General features: G+C 39.1%; 1 protein-coding gene across 1 annotated transcript in view; it reads left to right on the top strand.

Annotated features, from left to right (window-relative positions):
- KCNB2 (potassium voltage-gated channel subfamily B member 2) overlaps positions 1-13,251 on the top strand; it is a 183,652-nt gene that overhangs the window by 92,490 nt on the left and 77,911 nt on the right. The window lies entirely within an intron of this gene.

Below are 13,251 nucleotides of genomic sequence, written 5' to 3'. Positions count from 1 at the left end.
TTTTTTTTTTTCCCTAGACATATTGCTTATAAACACTTCGGCAGTGTTAGTGCAGCATATGTTTTCACATGAATAATTTAGTAGTTGTACTAAACCACTATCATCCTGATATATCATTCTGAATATGCTGAATATACTGGGTACTGATTAGTATGGAAAACAGCACTGTGAGAATGAATTTAACACAGGAAATATTTCACATGCAAAATGCATTCAGTTTTCACAAAAATATGAATAAATATGCAGCTTTTTTTTTTTTTTTAATGACTTATAAGTCATTGTTCTTGTTCAACAGTATAGCAAAACAGGATTTAAATTTATAAGTAGTACAAATAGAAAATTTGCCCAAAGATGGTTTTGTACAGCTCAAAATCTACATGGACTTGGACCAAATTTGCCAAGTTACTTCCAATAAGCATGTGAGGTTGCTGAGGAGTCATCATATCTTGATGGAGGGACAGTCAATGTCCCTTCTGCTTTTCCAGTGTCCAGTGATTAATGTTGTCAAGCAAAATATAGCAGAGCTGTGTTCACTGCTGCCTGTATTGATTTGAACTATAATTCTCTTGTCTCAACAGTGCCTTAACCACCAGGATTTAAAAAAAAAATCCCAATATATGTTTCCTCAATATTTACCTCTCTGAAACACATTTTTATAAATACTAAAGCATTCACTGTCAAGAGCAGGAGCCTGGGATAGCACAGTGGCTGGGCCATTTCACAAGAGGTGTAGATTGGAACCCCTTCAGGGAGAACTGGGTCTAGAGCTTGGAGTTCAGGTACCAGAAGTGTCCCCATCACTGGTGATTCTGGAAGAAGGAAGCAGTGGTGGAGATGCAGCCAGTCCTTCACTCCCTGCTGCTTTTTGTACGTCTGCCACAGGATGAAACATTTTGTTCCAGATTGAAGAGACGTTTTGACCCAAAGACATGTTGATAAGGAAGTTGTTTTGTTTTACTTTGGCAGAACAAAATGAAAGGAGGGGAAAGATGTTGTTCAGTTTGTTCCAGCTGGAAGAAAGAAAAAAGAATTGTTTTTCTTATTGGCACTCTCAGTCCTGATTAGATCATTGATATTGATAGGACAGTTGAGCCTTTGTCTGTGCTGCTGCTGCTTAACATGGAGCAGAGATCCCCTATGCCAGAGTGGGTATCCTGAAAAAGAAAACAGCAGAGCAACAGTGTCCAGCACCATCTGGGTGCTCTGTCCCCTTTGTGAATAGCAGAGAAGGGACAAAGCACAGGCAAACCAGGTAAAGAGGAGCCTGAGTACTGGGGCAAATGAATCATGCACTCTGGAGCTGATTGAAGCTGCCAGAGGTGTGACAGGAGCAGCCTGCACTCACTCACACCAGTGCCTGTGCTGCTCAGCGTGCAGAAGGGCTCTGTCCAGCTCTCCTTGGAAAGCCAGCAGCCCTGTGCCTTTCAGGATTGCTTTTTGAGAAAGGAGGCTGAGGAGGAGAAGCCCTGTCCCCATCCCCTGAGCCCTCCCAGCGTGGGGCACACGTTGCTGCCTCTGGTTTTGCCTGGTTCCCTGACAGCCAGTTTGCCAGCAAGGTTGCCAGGCAGGGTTTCAGTTCTTGCTCTGACACAGTGCAGTGTTTATTCTGAGACCCAGGTGATGAGAGATTTATTTGCATGATCAATCTCTTCAACTTCAGAGGGACTGCTTTTCAAGGATGTGTGCTTTGGTAAGAGTAGGTCAACCATGCCCACAGAGACTTTGTGAAGGAAAATATGCTAATTAAATATATGCAGAAGGCCACATTTTATTTAAACAATGAAGCAATTTTGTTTATTATGAAGACTACTGTTTTAATTGCTTTTTAAAAATTGCCAGGGGTCTTAACATTGCTTGTCCTTGAAAAAATATCTTTTTTTCTTCCTTGCTGCCTGTCTGAAATTAAAATTATGCCCATTTCCTTTTTTCTACTCTAAAACCACTGGTTTCCAGCAAAGCAATCAAAAAATATAACAGTAAACACACAAAGCAAGAGGAAAGCTCCACCTCTGCATAGACTCCTTAAAAAGGAATTGCCAGAATGATGGAGGAGGGTATTTCCATTCCATTTGATGCTTTTAATTGCAGTTCTTATGAATGGTCTGAATCTCTCACGCCTGAGTTGCAGCACAGAGCAAGTTATTTTTAGCAGCTGTAGCCCAAAGCTATTGTTGCTACTCTACAGTGGCATATCCACAGATACACCTTCTATTCTGCAGTTCCAAGCTCAGTAGGTATATAAAAAGCATTACCTGATACAGCATCTTGAGTAGCAATTAACAAATATTAGACAAATATTAATTGAAAGGCATCAGGAAGAAGATAAATGTAGCCAAAGGAATTGCTTCCTCTTGTTCAAAACCTCTGTAGATGCATAAAACCCAGAAAAAAAGAGATCCTTTCTAAAGATGGCATAGAGGAAAGCTCTTTGAGATTTACCTTTCTGCTAAATACACACAAAAGGAACACCACTATTATTTGGTTTCTTTAAGAAAAAGGAGTTTTCGCCATTTGCAAATAAAGGTTAAATTTTGTGAGGAAAAAAAATAAAGTCTGTTTCTGCTTTCACAGGGGATTTTTAAATTTTTCAGTACAAAGCAGTTGCTGGAAAAAAATTAGTCTCCCCTGTAATGAATTAGGCAGTTTCTGTGTTCCAGAGTGCATTTTCATTAGGGTGAACAATGGAGGCTGCTGGCTGGATTGCAACGAGCAGCTCTACATCGAAGGACAAGCTGCATTTATCTGAAGACAGTTCATGGGTTTATAATGGACAGCAGGGCCTTTGTCTTTGCTAAGAGTCTTCCTGAATAGCTCTGTGATTCATAGACAAATTATAGTTGCTTCCTACTATCATGGCCTTTTTAATAGCAAGGTTCACAAAAGGCTGTCTTCAAATGCTAAGTAGCACTAGTGGGCTTTCAACTTCTTTTTTTTTTTTTTTTTTTTTTTTTTTTTTTTTTTTTTTTTGTAAATTTATTTTTATTATTTTCAGTTATTAGAATCAGGTTAAATAAATAAGAAGTACCATTTTTGGTCCTTCAAGGAATTTTTTTTTTTTTGTGAAAGATTCAAGTTCAAAGCATAATGTTTAGAATCATAGTTAGCCAATGACAGATACACTAGAAAATCCATCCAATCAAGGATAAAAATCTCACTGATGTGCTGCTGCAGATGCACAGTTAAAAACATGTAAAGTCTTTTGATGAACACCTTTTAAGTATTTTGAAATCCTTCCTGACAAATGGCTGTACATCCTGTGCATTGTATCATCATGTTGGTGTTAATGGGTGATATTCTGGACCCCAGCTTCCTAAAGAGAGATTATTTTGGGGTGAATCAAAATAAATAAATACATGCAAAATGTTATTCATAGCAGTAGCAAATGTTACCTCATTGTAGCATGGAAGGACACATCAGAAATGAGATTCTTTGGTGTTATGCATCCACAGACATCCTTCATGCACAAGTGCCTAAAGTCATATAGGTCCTGTTTAATTAAACCATTGTTTCTTCAGGTTAAATTTGTGCAGTTTCTGGGGCAATCTGATGTGTGACTGTCTAATAATGTGTCTAATAACTGTCTCCATAAATTATTTGCCCACATTGTGCTTTTTAGAAGTGAGCTCTGATTGCTTGTAATATACAGAGGGCTGCAGCTTGACTGTTCACCTAGTAGATTGGCAGACACTTTAATCTTCCAGTCTACTCAGAGGTAAACTGGATTATTGCTAGCATATGCCATGAAATATATTTATTTTTCCCAAAGACTGAGTGGATGAGTGTAGAGGCCAGGGATTTAGGCTTTTTTTAACTTATGCTAGAAGAAAGGGACCAAGTTGAAATTTCTCAAGCCTCACCTTTTTTATATTTTTCCACTGAAGAGCATAGACTTCATATGCTTTATCCTTACCCTGTACTTGGATACAATAGGGAGGTTGTGAGGTGAGAAGAATAGCATTTAATTCCAGTTTCAGTCAAATGAACACTGTGAGAAGTGATTTTCTCCTTTTTCTTCTTTCTAAACCACTTGGTAGTGACCAAGGGCATTTTTACAGCCCAAGGACAAGATGAGAAAACCCAACACCCCACAAGAGAGTTGCTGGATTGCCTCACATGGAGAATTCATTTCAGGGGAATGATTCAGCCTGGCACTTGAGCACATAGTTTTGCAGCAGCTTCAGACAGAAGTGTAATCTAATGCTCTGGTCCAAGCAGTCTCTTGCAGAACTTGGATGTGGTAGTTTCTACCTTGCCCTTGTCCCCTGCATTGAGATGGATTGTCCTTGTGAGTTGCTTCAGGGGATGGACACAAAGAGCCAAGTCCAAAGTGGAATGAGAATCTCTGCACTGCCTGAAAGGACAGCTGCCTTGGATGCCAATGATAGATATGCCAGAAGGGGAAAAAAAAGCCTTCATGACTTAGGGAATCACAGAATGGTTTGGGTTGGAAGGGACCTTAAAAATCACCTAGTTCCAACCCACCTGCCACAGGCAGGGGCAGCTCCCACTAGACCAGGTTGCTTAAAGCCCAATCCAACCTGGCCTTGCACACTTCCAGGGGTGGGGCATCCACAATTTCTCTTGGCAACTTGTTCCAGTTCCTCACCACCTTACAGTAGATAATTTCTACTGATCTAAAGCCATTCCCCCTTGTCCTGTCACTATATGCCATTGTAGAAGTCTCTCACTATCTTTCCTGTAGGATTTCTTCTAGTTCTGGAAGGCAGCAATTAGGTGACCCCAAAATCTTCTCCAGGCTCAACCAACCCAAATCTCTCAACTTTCTCTCATAGGAGAGGTGCTCCATCCCTCCAACCATCTTTCTGCTCATCTTCCCACTGATGAACACTGAACTTTGGGTATCAAATCCAGCTGGGTCCTACCTGCATAAGGTTCCTTTTGTTCTAAGACTGCAGATATTCCCATTCTCCTGTGTCTATGGATCCAAGGGTAGAAATGAGCTTCTGCTTTCTTCTCTTAACTTTTCAGGCTTATGTCCTACACTACCCCAAGCCCCTGCACTACCATTTGTATTCACTTTCTTGGAATCTCTCTCACTCAGTCTTTCTTTTTCTTGCTTATGTCTTTCCAATTCACCACATCTTTTTTTGGAAAAAAATATGCTGTTTTTCTTCCTGAACCTACATTTTCTTCACATACTCGTACTGAGAACTACAAAGATGTCTTATTTTGCTATTAAAAGGAACACCATAGGGGAAAAAAAAAAAAAAAAACAAAATAAACAAACTTATATTGTTGCTTACCATGCTATAGCCTCATATTTCTGATAGTCACTAAACAAGAAAAATCAGGCTTTTAACAATGTAGAGTTTATCTTTTCTATATCTATATCAAGTTCAAAACAAATGTCTTTAATAAGTCTATATGTCAGATAAGAACAGATATTTTTTTGTCCCTTTAATTCTGAATTGGGGCCAACTTAATCAGGCTATGTGCTGTATGCTTTCCTTGACTTTTCTCCATCAGACACCTTGACTGTTTACTAATGGTAATGCTTACCCATCATTTATCATCACATGGAACTGTAACCTTTTGAAAAGCAGTAGTCAGCATCACTTTGCCAGTTTCCAGAATGTGAACAGAATAATCAATAGCAGATCAAACTGTCTGCATCAAAGTGTCCTGAAGAAGAGGCAAACTGGGCTGTTTAGGAGAGGCCTCTACATAATTTATGAACTACCCAAACTCCACCTGAGATTCCCTGGAATTTCCCCATGGCTTTCTCCAACAGGCAAAAATGTAACTGTGTCTGTACAGTGGGAAGGAGTCTTTGACACACACTTTGACACATGAAGACACCATATGTATCTTGTAAACAAGATGAGGCAGATATGCTCATTTGCACTCAATCACTCTTGGGTATCAAAATTTAAAAACAGGACACTTGATTCACTTTGGGTAGTTAAAAAAATAATATCTCAATCCTATATATTCAGGAGGACAACCAATAAGGCTCTCCTTGGGTATTCTGGGCCAATGCCTCAGCAGCAATTATCCCATTCTGAGCCTGTTTTGCATCAAGTCCTTTTCAGTTATTAAGGCTCATTCTATCATATCTGTGCACATGCAACTCATAATCTGCAAATTATCTGCATGCCACCAACTGCATGTTAGGACTAAGGCATTAGGGTACCTCACTGAATAGTGAAATTGTTCCATGACCACTTTTCATACAGAAATACAGACCTAACAATGCAAACTGCAATAGTACTTGCAGGAAAATGAACTTAAGTTCTTCCTTCTATTTATACAGAAATCCAGAAATATTCAAGTCACTGACATGATTTCAGTGAGTTTTGGTACCTATTTATCATAAATTCTGTGATCAGGAGAGATTTTCTCTGGGATCAGAAAAGCCATACATGGACAAAAAACTGAAATACAGGAGGTTCCCTCTGAGCATCAGGAAACAGTTTTTCACTGTGAGGCTGAATGAGCACTGGTTGCCCAAGAAGGTGGTGGATTCCTCCTCCTTGAGACCTTCAAAAGCCTTCTGGACATGGTTCTGGGCAAGTAGCTCCAGGTGGTCCTGCCTGAAGAGCAGAGTTGGACCAGGGGCCCTCCACAGACACCTTCCAGCTCTGTCTGAGACATCAGAATTCGGCTCTCAGTTGCTTTTATGCAGGGGAAAATCAACCCATCTCTTAAAAAGTCCTGCTAAAAGGTACTCATAATGTAATACATGGAAAGTGAAATTGGGTTGAAATAAGCAATTTTGTCAACAACATTTAGAATGTAACATTTTGAACTCTTAATACAATTTCCTTGGCTCTCTGGAAATACCTGCTTTGACTGAAATGATTATTCTTCAGAGATAATGGAATCTTTGATTTCAGTCACCATTTGAATAATACATCAGGAGTTGTTTTTTTTTTAATCTAGTAAAAAAAAAAAAAAAAAAAACAACAATCGCATTTTTCTTTTTAGGAACAATCTGGTACTATCTTCAAAGCTGTTATTTACATATCAACAGCTTTGTTCATTTCCTCTGTTCTTTGGCCAAGTGTGAGATTACAATGAAAGCCAGAGAAGGGGTGGCAACTCCATCAAGTCAGATCAAAAGTGGCAAAAACAAGTAAACAGGAATATTAGGAAGAATAAATAGTAAGGGCAAAAATAGCAAAATTGGATGGGTTTTGTGTAATTTAATTTCCCATTTCTTTGCTAATTGTAAAATCTAATCAGAAGTCCAAAAAACAATTTTTCCCATTTAACGAGGTTGGTACTTTTCCATTTGGCAAGTACACCACTGCATTTATTTTCCCCACCCATATGTCAAATGACAATACAATAAAGATACTTGTTAATAGTTTATTTGTGTAGGAATGACTGTTCCTTTATGCTTTTTCATAAAAAATTTTATTGTCTTATGATGGCATCATGGGTAGTTAAAGCATTTTTAGTAAACTCCTAATGAAGAAAAGAACTAAGAATGTCATTATTTACTAGCATATTGGAATAGAATTTGGCACAGTCTTTATATAGTTTTAAAGATTTTGAACCAGGTTCAGACATGAAATAAGGTAAAAGAAAGAAGAAAATGCTAAAAAGTGGAAGACAGTGATTTGAAGAAGAGAATAGAGGCAGGTCCATTGTTTAAATGGCATGGCATTAGATACCAGTGCACAGTGCTGCTACTTCCATTAAAAAAACAAAGTGCCCTTTTCTATGTCTAATGACTAAACATCTTAAGACACTTAATACATTTACAAGCAAACCTCTCTTGGTAATGAAACCAAGAAAAGAATTTATAGCATTGAGACAGAAAGCTGCAGCTGAGGAAGGAAAAAGGGAGGGAAGATGACAAATCAAAGTGAAAGACTTAAAAAAGGAACACTGATGAATGGTTAAGATCATACTTGTATCACACTCTTGTCTTACCCTTTGACTTTCCTCATGTCCAGTCCCTGTAATTTCTCACACACCAGTGGCAGCACAGTTTGTCTAGTGCAGGGGTAGGCTGAGTAATAAGGATATTGCATAGTACTTACTCCAGGTGGAATATTAGACCTGAAAAAGGACTGAGGGAAATTTTTTGGGAAAAATAATGTATTTTAAGGTTCTGTGCACATCTGAGTGACTGATGGCTGGGCACATGTGAGCTATTCTCTGCTTTTCCAGGCCAGCTTAGGAAGGAATGTTATGGTGATGTCTCTGGACACAGGAGATAGCTGTTATGATCCTGAGCTCCTTCCCCCTCCCTTTATGCTTTCTTACTGTTTGGAAAGACTAGCTGTCAGCCAGGTGACTCACTTGCTCTTCTGTGCTTCTCAAAGTGGTTTGCAAAAAAGGATAGGCACTTTTACACAAGACCTGCAATAGCAGGTCTGTTCTGTGAATTAGGAGAGTCTGAAAGAGAATATGAGCTGTGGGTACAAGGATTTTTTCACCTATCAATAAAGTACAGGTGTCTCTGAAGCTGGCTGCATCCTTGGAATAATAGGTACCACCACTGTACAATGTGTCAGGATGAAGAGAGACTGCACTGCTCTTCTGAAAAGAGGAATTTGAGCTGAATGTAATTGCTCATATGGACGTCAGCCAGTGCACCTGGGCTCAGCCACTGTAGCAAACCCTAATTCCTAAATAGGAATTCAGGAGAAATGTTCTGTGGCATTATATAAATTCTCAGAACTGTTTGTGTAGTTTATATATTCATCTTCACTACCAGAATTGACATTTGCTCTTATGTCTGGCACCTAATGATCAAAAAAGACATTTCTCTGTATCTCTGTCAAGACTGTGCAGCTAATTGGGCTGAGACACCAAGATGACAAATCCTTTTACTTCAGATATTTCAATATTGGAAAATACAATGGATCACATACTTACATGGTATACCTTGACCAAAAAATATCAGTTTGGTTTATGTTGATTTCAATCAGCTAATTATCTAGTTGACTAATCTGAAGCACATCAAATATCTACCAAAATCTTGGTTCCTTCTTGTTACTCAGAGGAATTTCCTGCAGGCACTGGGCTGGCTGCTTGCTCAGGTTGGAGTAGCTGAACCAAAACGTTCCTGCTCATCCTCCTCCACACTGGCAGAGTACTTTTTAGTAGCTACAGAGCAACCAAGCAAGCATCAGCCCTGGAGCCAGTTTAGAGCCAAGTTTTGGCTGATACTCCTTTTCTGAGAAGATAATGAGGATCCCTGGAAATGGTCCAGTGGAAATCGTCCCTGCTGGACATGTTCTGCCACAAAAACACCAAATCTTCATCTAGACAATCAGTGCTTTGTCCACAGCTCCTCTCTTTCAGTGCTGGAAGGAGCTCCCAGCTGGACAGGATCATCCCAGCTAGTGAAAGGTAGCAATTGATTCCAGCTGAGGAGTTAAGTCAGGAGCCTTTCTGTCACATGAAGTTTTGGTATTCCTGGGCTGAAGTCCATTCATCTGAGGCTCATTTTCACAGCAAATTATCACCATCCATTACCAATAAATTTAGACAGATGGCCAAGCTCCTAAGACCAAGTTTAAACCAGAGTTTAAAATCAAGCAGAAGAAATCTCTTTCTCTGGATGTGGCCATAACTGTGACTTAGTTGGGCCTGCTACAGAACACAGGAAGGATGAAAAGTAAGTTTCTGAAATTTTCTTGTGAAGTTTGTCACAAAAGTTAGAGTAGCTGCTTACTAGAGGATGCAGCAGTTCTTGTCCACTGCAGTGATGTGTGAGCTAAATCACAGGATATTAACTCTTGTAAAGAATCTCAGAGTCTTGAGTGCCAAGTGGATGCCTTTTGGAGAAAGAAGAGGCTGTGCTAGGCAAGGCAGCATTATCTCTAATGTCCTCATTTCCTCCATAATTGAAGTCATTAAAGTATATATATTTGGACATGTTCTGGAGCACCAGATTGAATTTTTAGCTTTTTACCGGTTTTTCCTTGATTTCCTTTCTTGGGATCAATCTTTAGCCATTAGCTTAGACTAGAATACCTTGCTGTGGCTTGTCTCCTGGGCTGATGCTGTCAGCAGAGTCCCAGCAGTATTGTGCTTTCATTGTGTTTACTATTACTGTCCTCAAGCTGAATATCAAAACAGGAAGAAAATTCAAAGAACAAACTGAGAGGAAGATCTATCACATTTAGCAAGGCAGCCAATACTGGGCTGTGATAACTATGTGAAAAAGAATGACTCTGCCACTAACAAGGTTTAGTCAGATTTCTAAGGTTATTGTATTGCATCAGCAGGTATTCAGAACTACCCTTTGCAGATGAATCATGTTAGGAATTCCTGACACTGGTGTGTGGTAAGCAGTTACCTGCCTTGTCACTGTGTTAGAGATAGGTTTCTCAGCTATTGGGAACTGTAGAATATTAGCTGACACCAAGTTTTCTATAGTTAAATGATATTTAGATATACTTTTCTGGCATGTTATAATGAATTAGGACTACTGTCTAGTCCAGAAAAATAAGGAAAATCAATGCACTTGAATCAAACTAATTCATTAAATTAATTAAATCAATACATTTCTTGTGGATTATGTCAGTTAATCAATTCCCATATAGCAGGTTGTGTTTTCACTTCTGTAATGTTTCTAACACATGTGGATGTGCCTAACAGCAAACTGAATTCAGACTGTGGTGTCTAGAAAAGGATGTCAATCACACCAGCCTCAGCCTGCCAAATTTCATTTAAAATTTATAGAGTTCCTCTATTTGTGAGCTGCATATCTGAAATTCAGTGGCCTCTGGTCTTTAGATTAATTCTTTATCCTTCTTTGACCCACTTCTGACCTCACAGCAGTTGTTCATTATATTTTACACTATTTATATTTGGATTAACTTGATTTACAGGAAAGGAAAATGGAAAATATAAGAAAGTAGCATTTTGGGAAGATGTCTTGACTAACATTGAGGTCAATTTATGTAATTTTACTGAAGCTGGTCAGTTTACTCACACATATATTTTAGTAAAATACATGCATTTACTTTTCTTTTAATACACAGAGCTTTCTATTTTAGAATAATAAAACCTGATCACAATATATTTAGCCTAATCAGTATTATAGAACATAAACTCATGTTTTGGTATATGTATTAACAAGGTATTAACTGTTCAGGCTGGTGATGTAACATTATGTACTGTGCACTGCTTGGCTTCTTAATCACAGCATCTCTGAGTGCTACTGAATATTTGTGTTTCAGAGAAGCTTTCAACCTGTTTGGTTTCAAGAGCACAACAAAGTTCAAGCAGGAGACTATTTAAGGAAGGCCAGATGGAACATGATTTCAACAAGTCCCTGTTGAAAATCATATCTAATATTTAGACTAAATATATTTTCATGTTCTGATTCAACCGTCTTCTCGTCTTGGCTGTCTCTGAGGTACCAAATATTATCTAGGCAACTATCTGGTGGTCTTCATATTATTGCTGTTTTGACCTATTTGCATTCAAAATGGTGTTGCAAAGCATCAGAAAAACATAAAGTATCCAGTTTGGAAGAGCTTCTGAGCACAGTAAGGGAAATCAGGTGTTTTCAGGTTGAGAGTTTTGTTCTCATTTCACATTTTGTGCTTATCAGCCATTGGAGCAGCAAACTGGCAAATGCTGCCTTGGTGTCCAACGTTTTCAGCTTCCTTTAGATCAGTCAATCATATTAACTGGGTGGTTGATACCTCACAGGGATATTTTTTTCAGTTTAACCTGATTGAGTATAGCACCAGTCCAAATACCAGTGAGATCCCCTCTCTGTAATGGATTTAACAAAAACAAAGGCATCACTTTGCCATCATCTGGGGAAAAGATGAGCCTTCAGTTCCAAACTTTAAAACCTTGGTTCACCTCTGTCATTAGTATTCTGAGTAAGAAACACAGGATTCATTCCAACCTGCTTAAGAAGGCTAAAAGCAAAGTTTAAGCCCAATATCTCATAGCAGCAAGAGACAGGAGGCCCTGCAGGGTCATGGACTCCATCCCACAGCAGGTATCTCAGAGGGCAGCCCCACCCCTCTGACCCTAAGCATTGCCTTGATGGCAGTGGGTAGTACCATCTGCCCAGCCCAGAAAGCTGACATTAGGCAAGATAAATCCTGTCCTTCATGGTTAAGATGTCTCTCCCATGGCTTGATAAAAGACAAGTAAACTAGATCTGATAAAGAGAGCTGCCTGGTGGCAGCTGCAACAATAATTTGTGAGTGCCAGTCCCACATGGAGATGATGAGACTGTGCACCCTGTCATTGCATTAGAAAGCTTTTATTTTCTAATGGATTTACTTCCTGCAGAAAGTCGTGGTACGCTGGGAAGGCTGCTTTGCATTTCTTATCTATGAAAATTAAGTTATGTGGGACATTTCAAGATTTACCATATAGAGCTTATTCCTCTTAATATGCTCATCTCAATAAAATATATGGCAGTTGAAGATGGCTCGTGTAAGATAGGGCTAATTAGTCATTTATATGGCTCACTCTCCTACAAACCAAATCAGCTTCTATATAAATGTCTAGACAGCACATTAGTGCTTTGCCCAGCCAGCCCAAGAATATGTAAGTGAGAAAGGCAAAAGGATCCCTGATTCCCAAACTACTTGATAGCATTTGCCACACTCCCCGTTATCCTTTGTATTCTGGCAGATAAACCCCAAGCATGCAGATCCCAAGTACTTCATTCTGTCTGTTACACAGAGTTCATAGGAGGTTATATTTCCATAAGTCCCATTGAAGTCAATATTTTTTGTTCAGAGTGTTGATCTCAGAGAAATTTCAGATGTCTATCAGGACAATCTAAAAGCAAGGTCTAATCTATTCACTGCACTGTTTTTTCTAATACATTATTGACTAGTTTGTAATACACCTAATAAAAGACTGCTCAATGGGTAAGATAATGTGATTTTAGATTTAATTTAGCATTTCATGATGCAAATGGAGTGAGTCATGCAGTTTGGGCCAAAAGCTTTGTTCCAAACAATCAAATTCTTGCTTCAAGCAGCCCTCCCCTCCCATTAAAGGCTGGTGTGCACAGGCTTGTCACACACTGTGGAACACCTCATGAAGTTTATCATCTGGAAAGGAAGGTACTAGCTGAAGCCTGTGTGCAGGAGAGTGTCCAGATCCAGTCTGGAGGGATTCTGTGTGTGGCACAGCACTGACATCTTCACTCTGGGCCAGGATTAGATACCTGTATTACCAGGCTCTTTACTTCTTCCTCATAGTATCATTTATTAACATGAAAACATTGTTTGACAAGGTTAGCATTGACCAAATCCTTACTTTAAATCACTGGCACCACTG

This window comes from Oenanthe melanoleuca, chromosome 2 (assembly GCF_029582105.1).
Source record: "Oenanthe melanoleuca isolate GR-GAL-2019-014 chromosome 2, OMel1.0, whole genome shotgun sequence".
In the NCBI taxonomy this organism is placed as follows: domain Eukaryota; kingdom Metazoa; phylum Chordata; class Aves; order Passeriformes; family Muscicapidae; genus Oenanthe; species Oenanthe melanoleuca.
The sequence above is the reverse complement of the archived record's forward strand: the minus strand, read 5'-3'. Positions and strand labels throughout refer to the sequence as shown.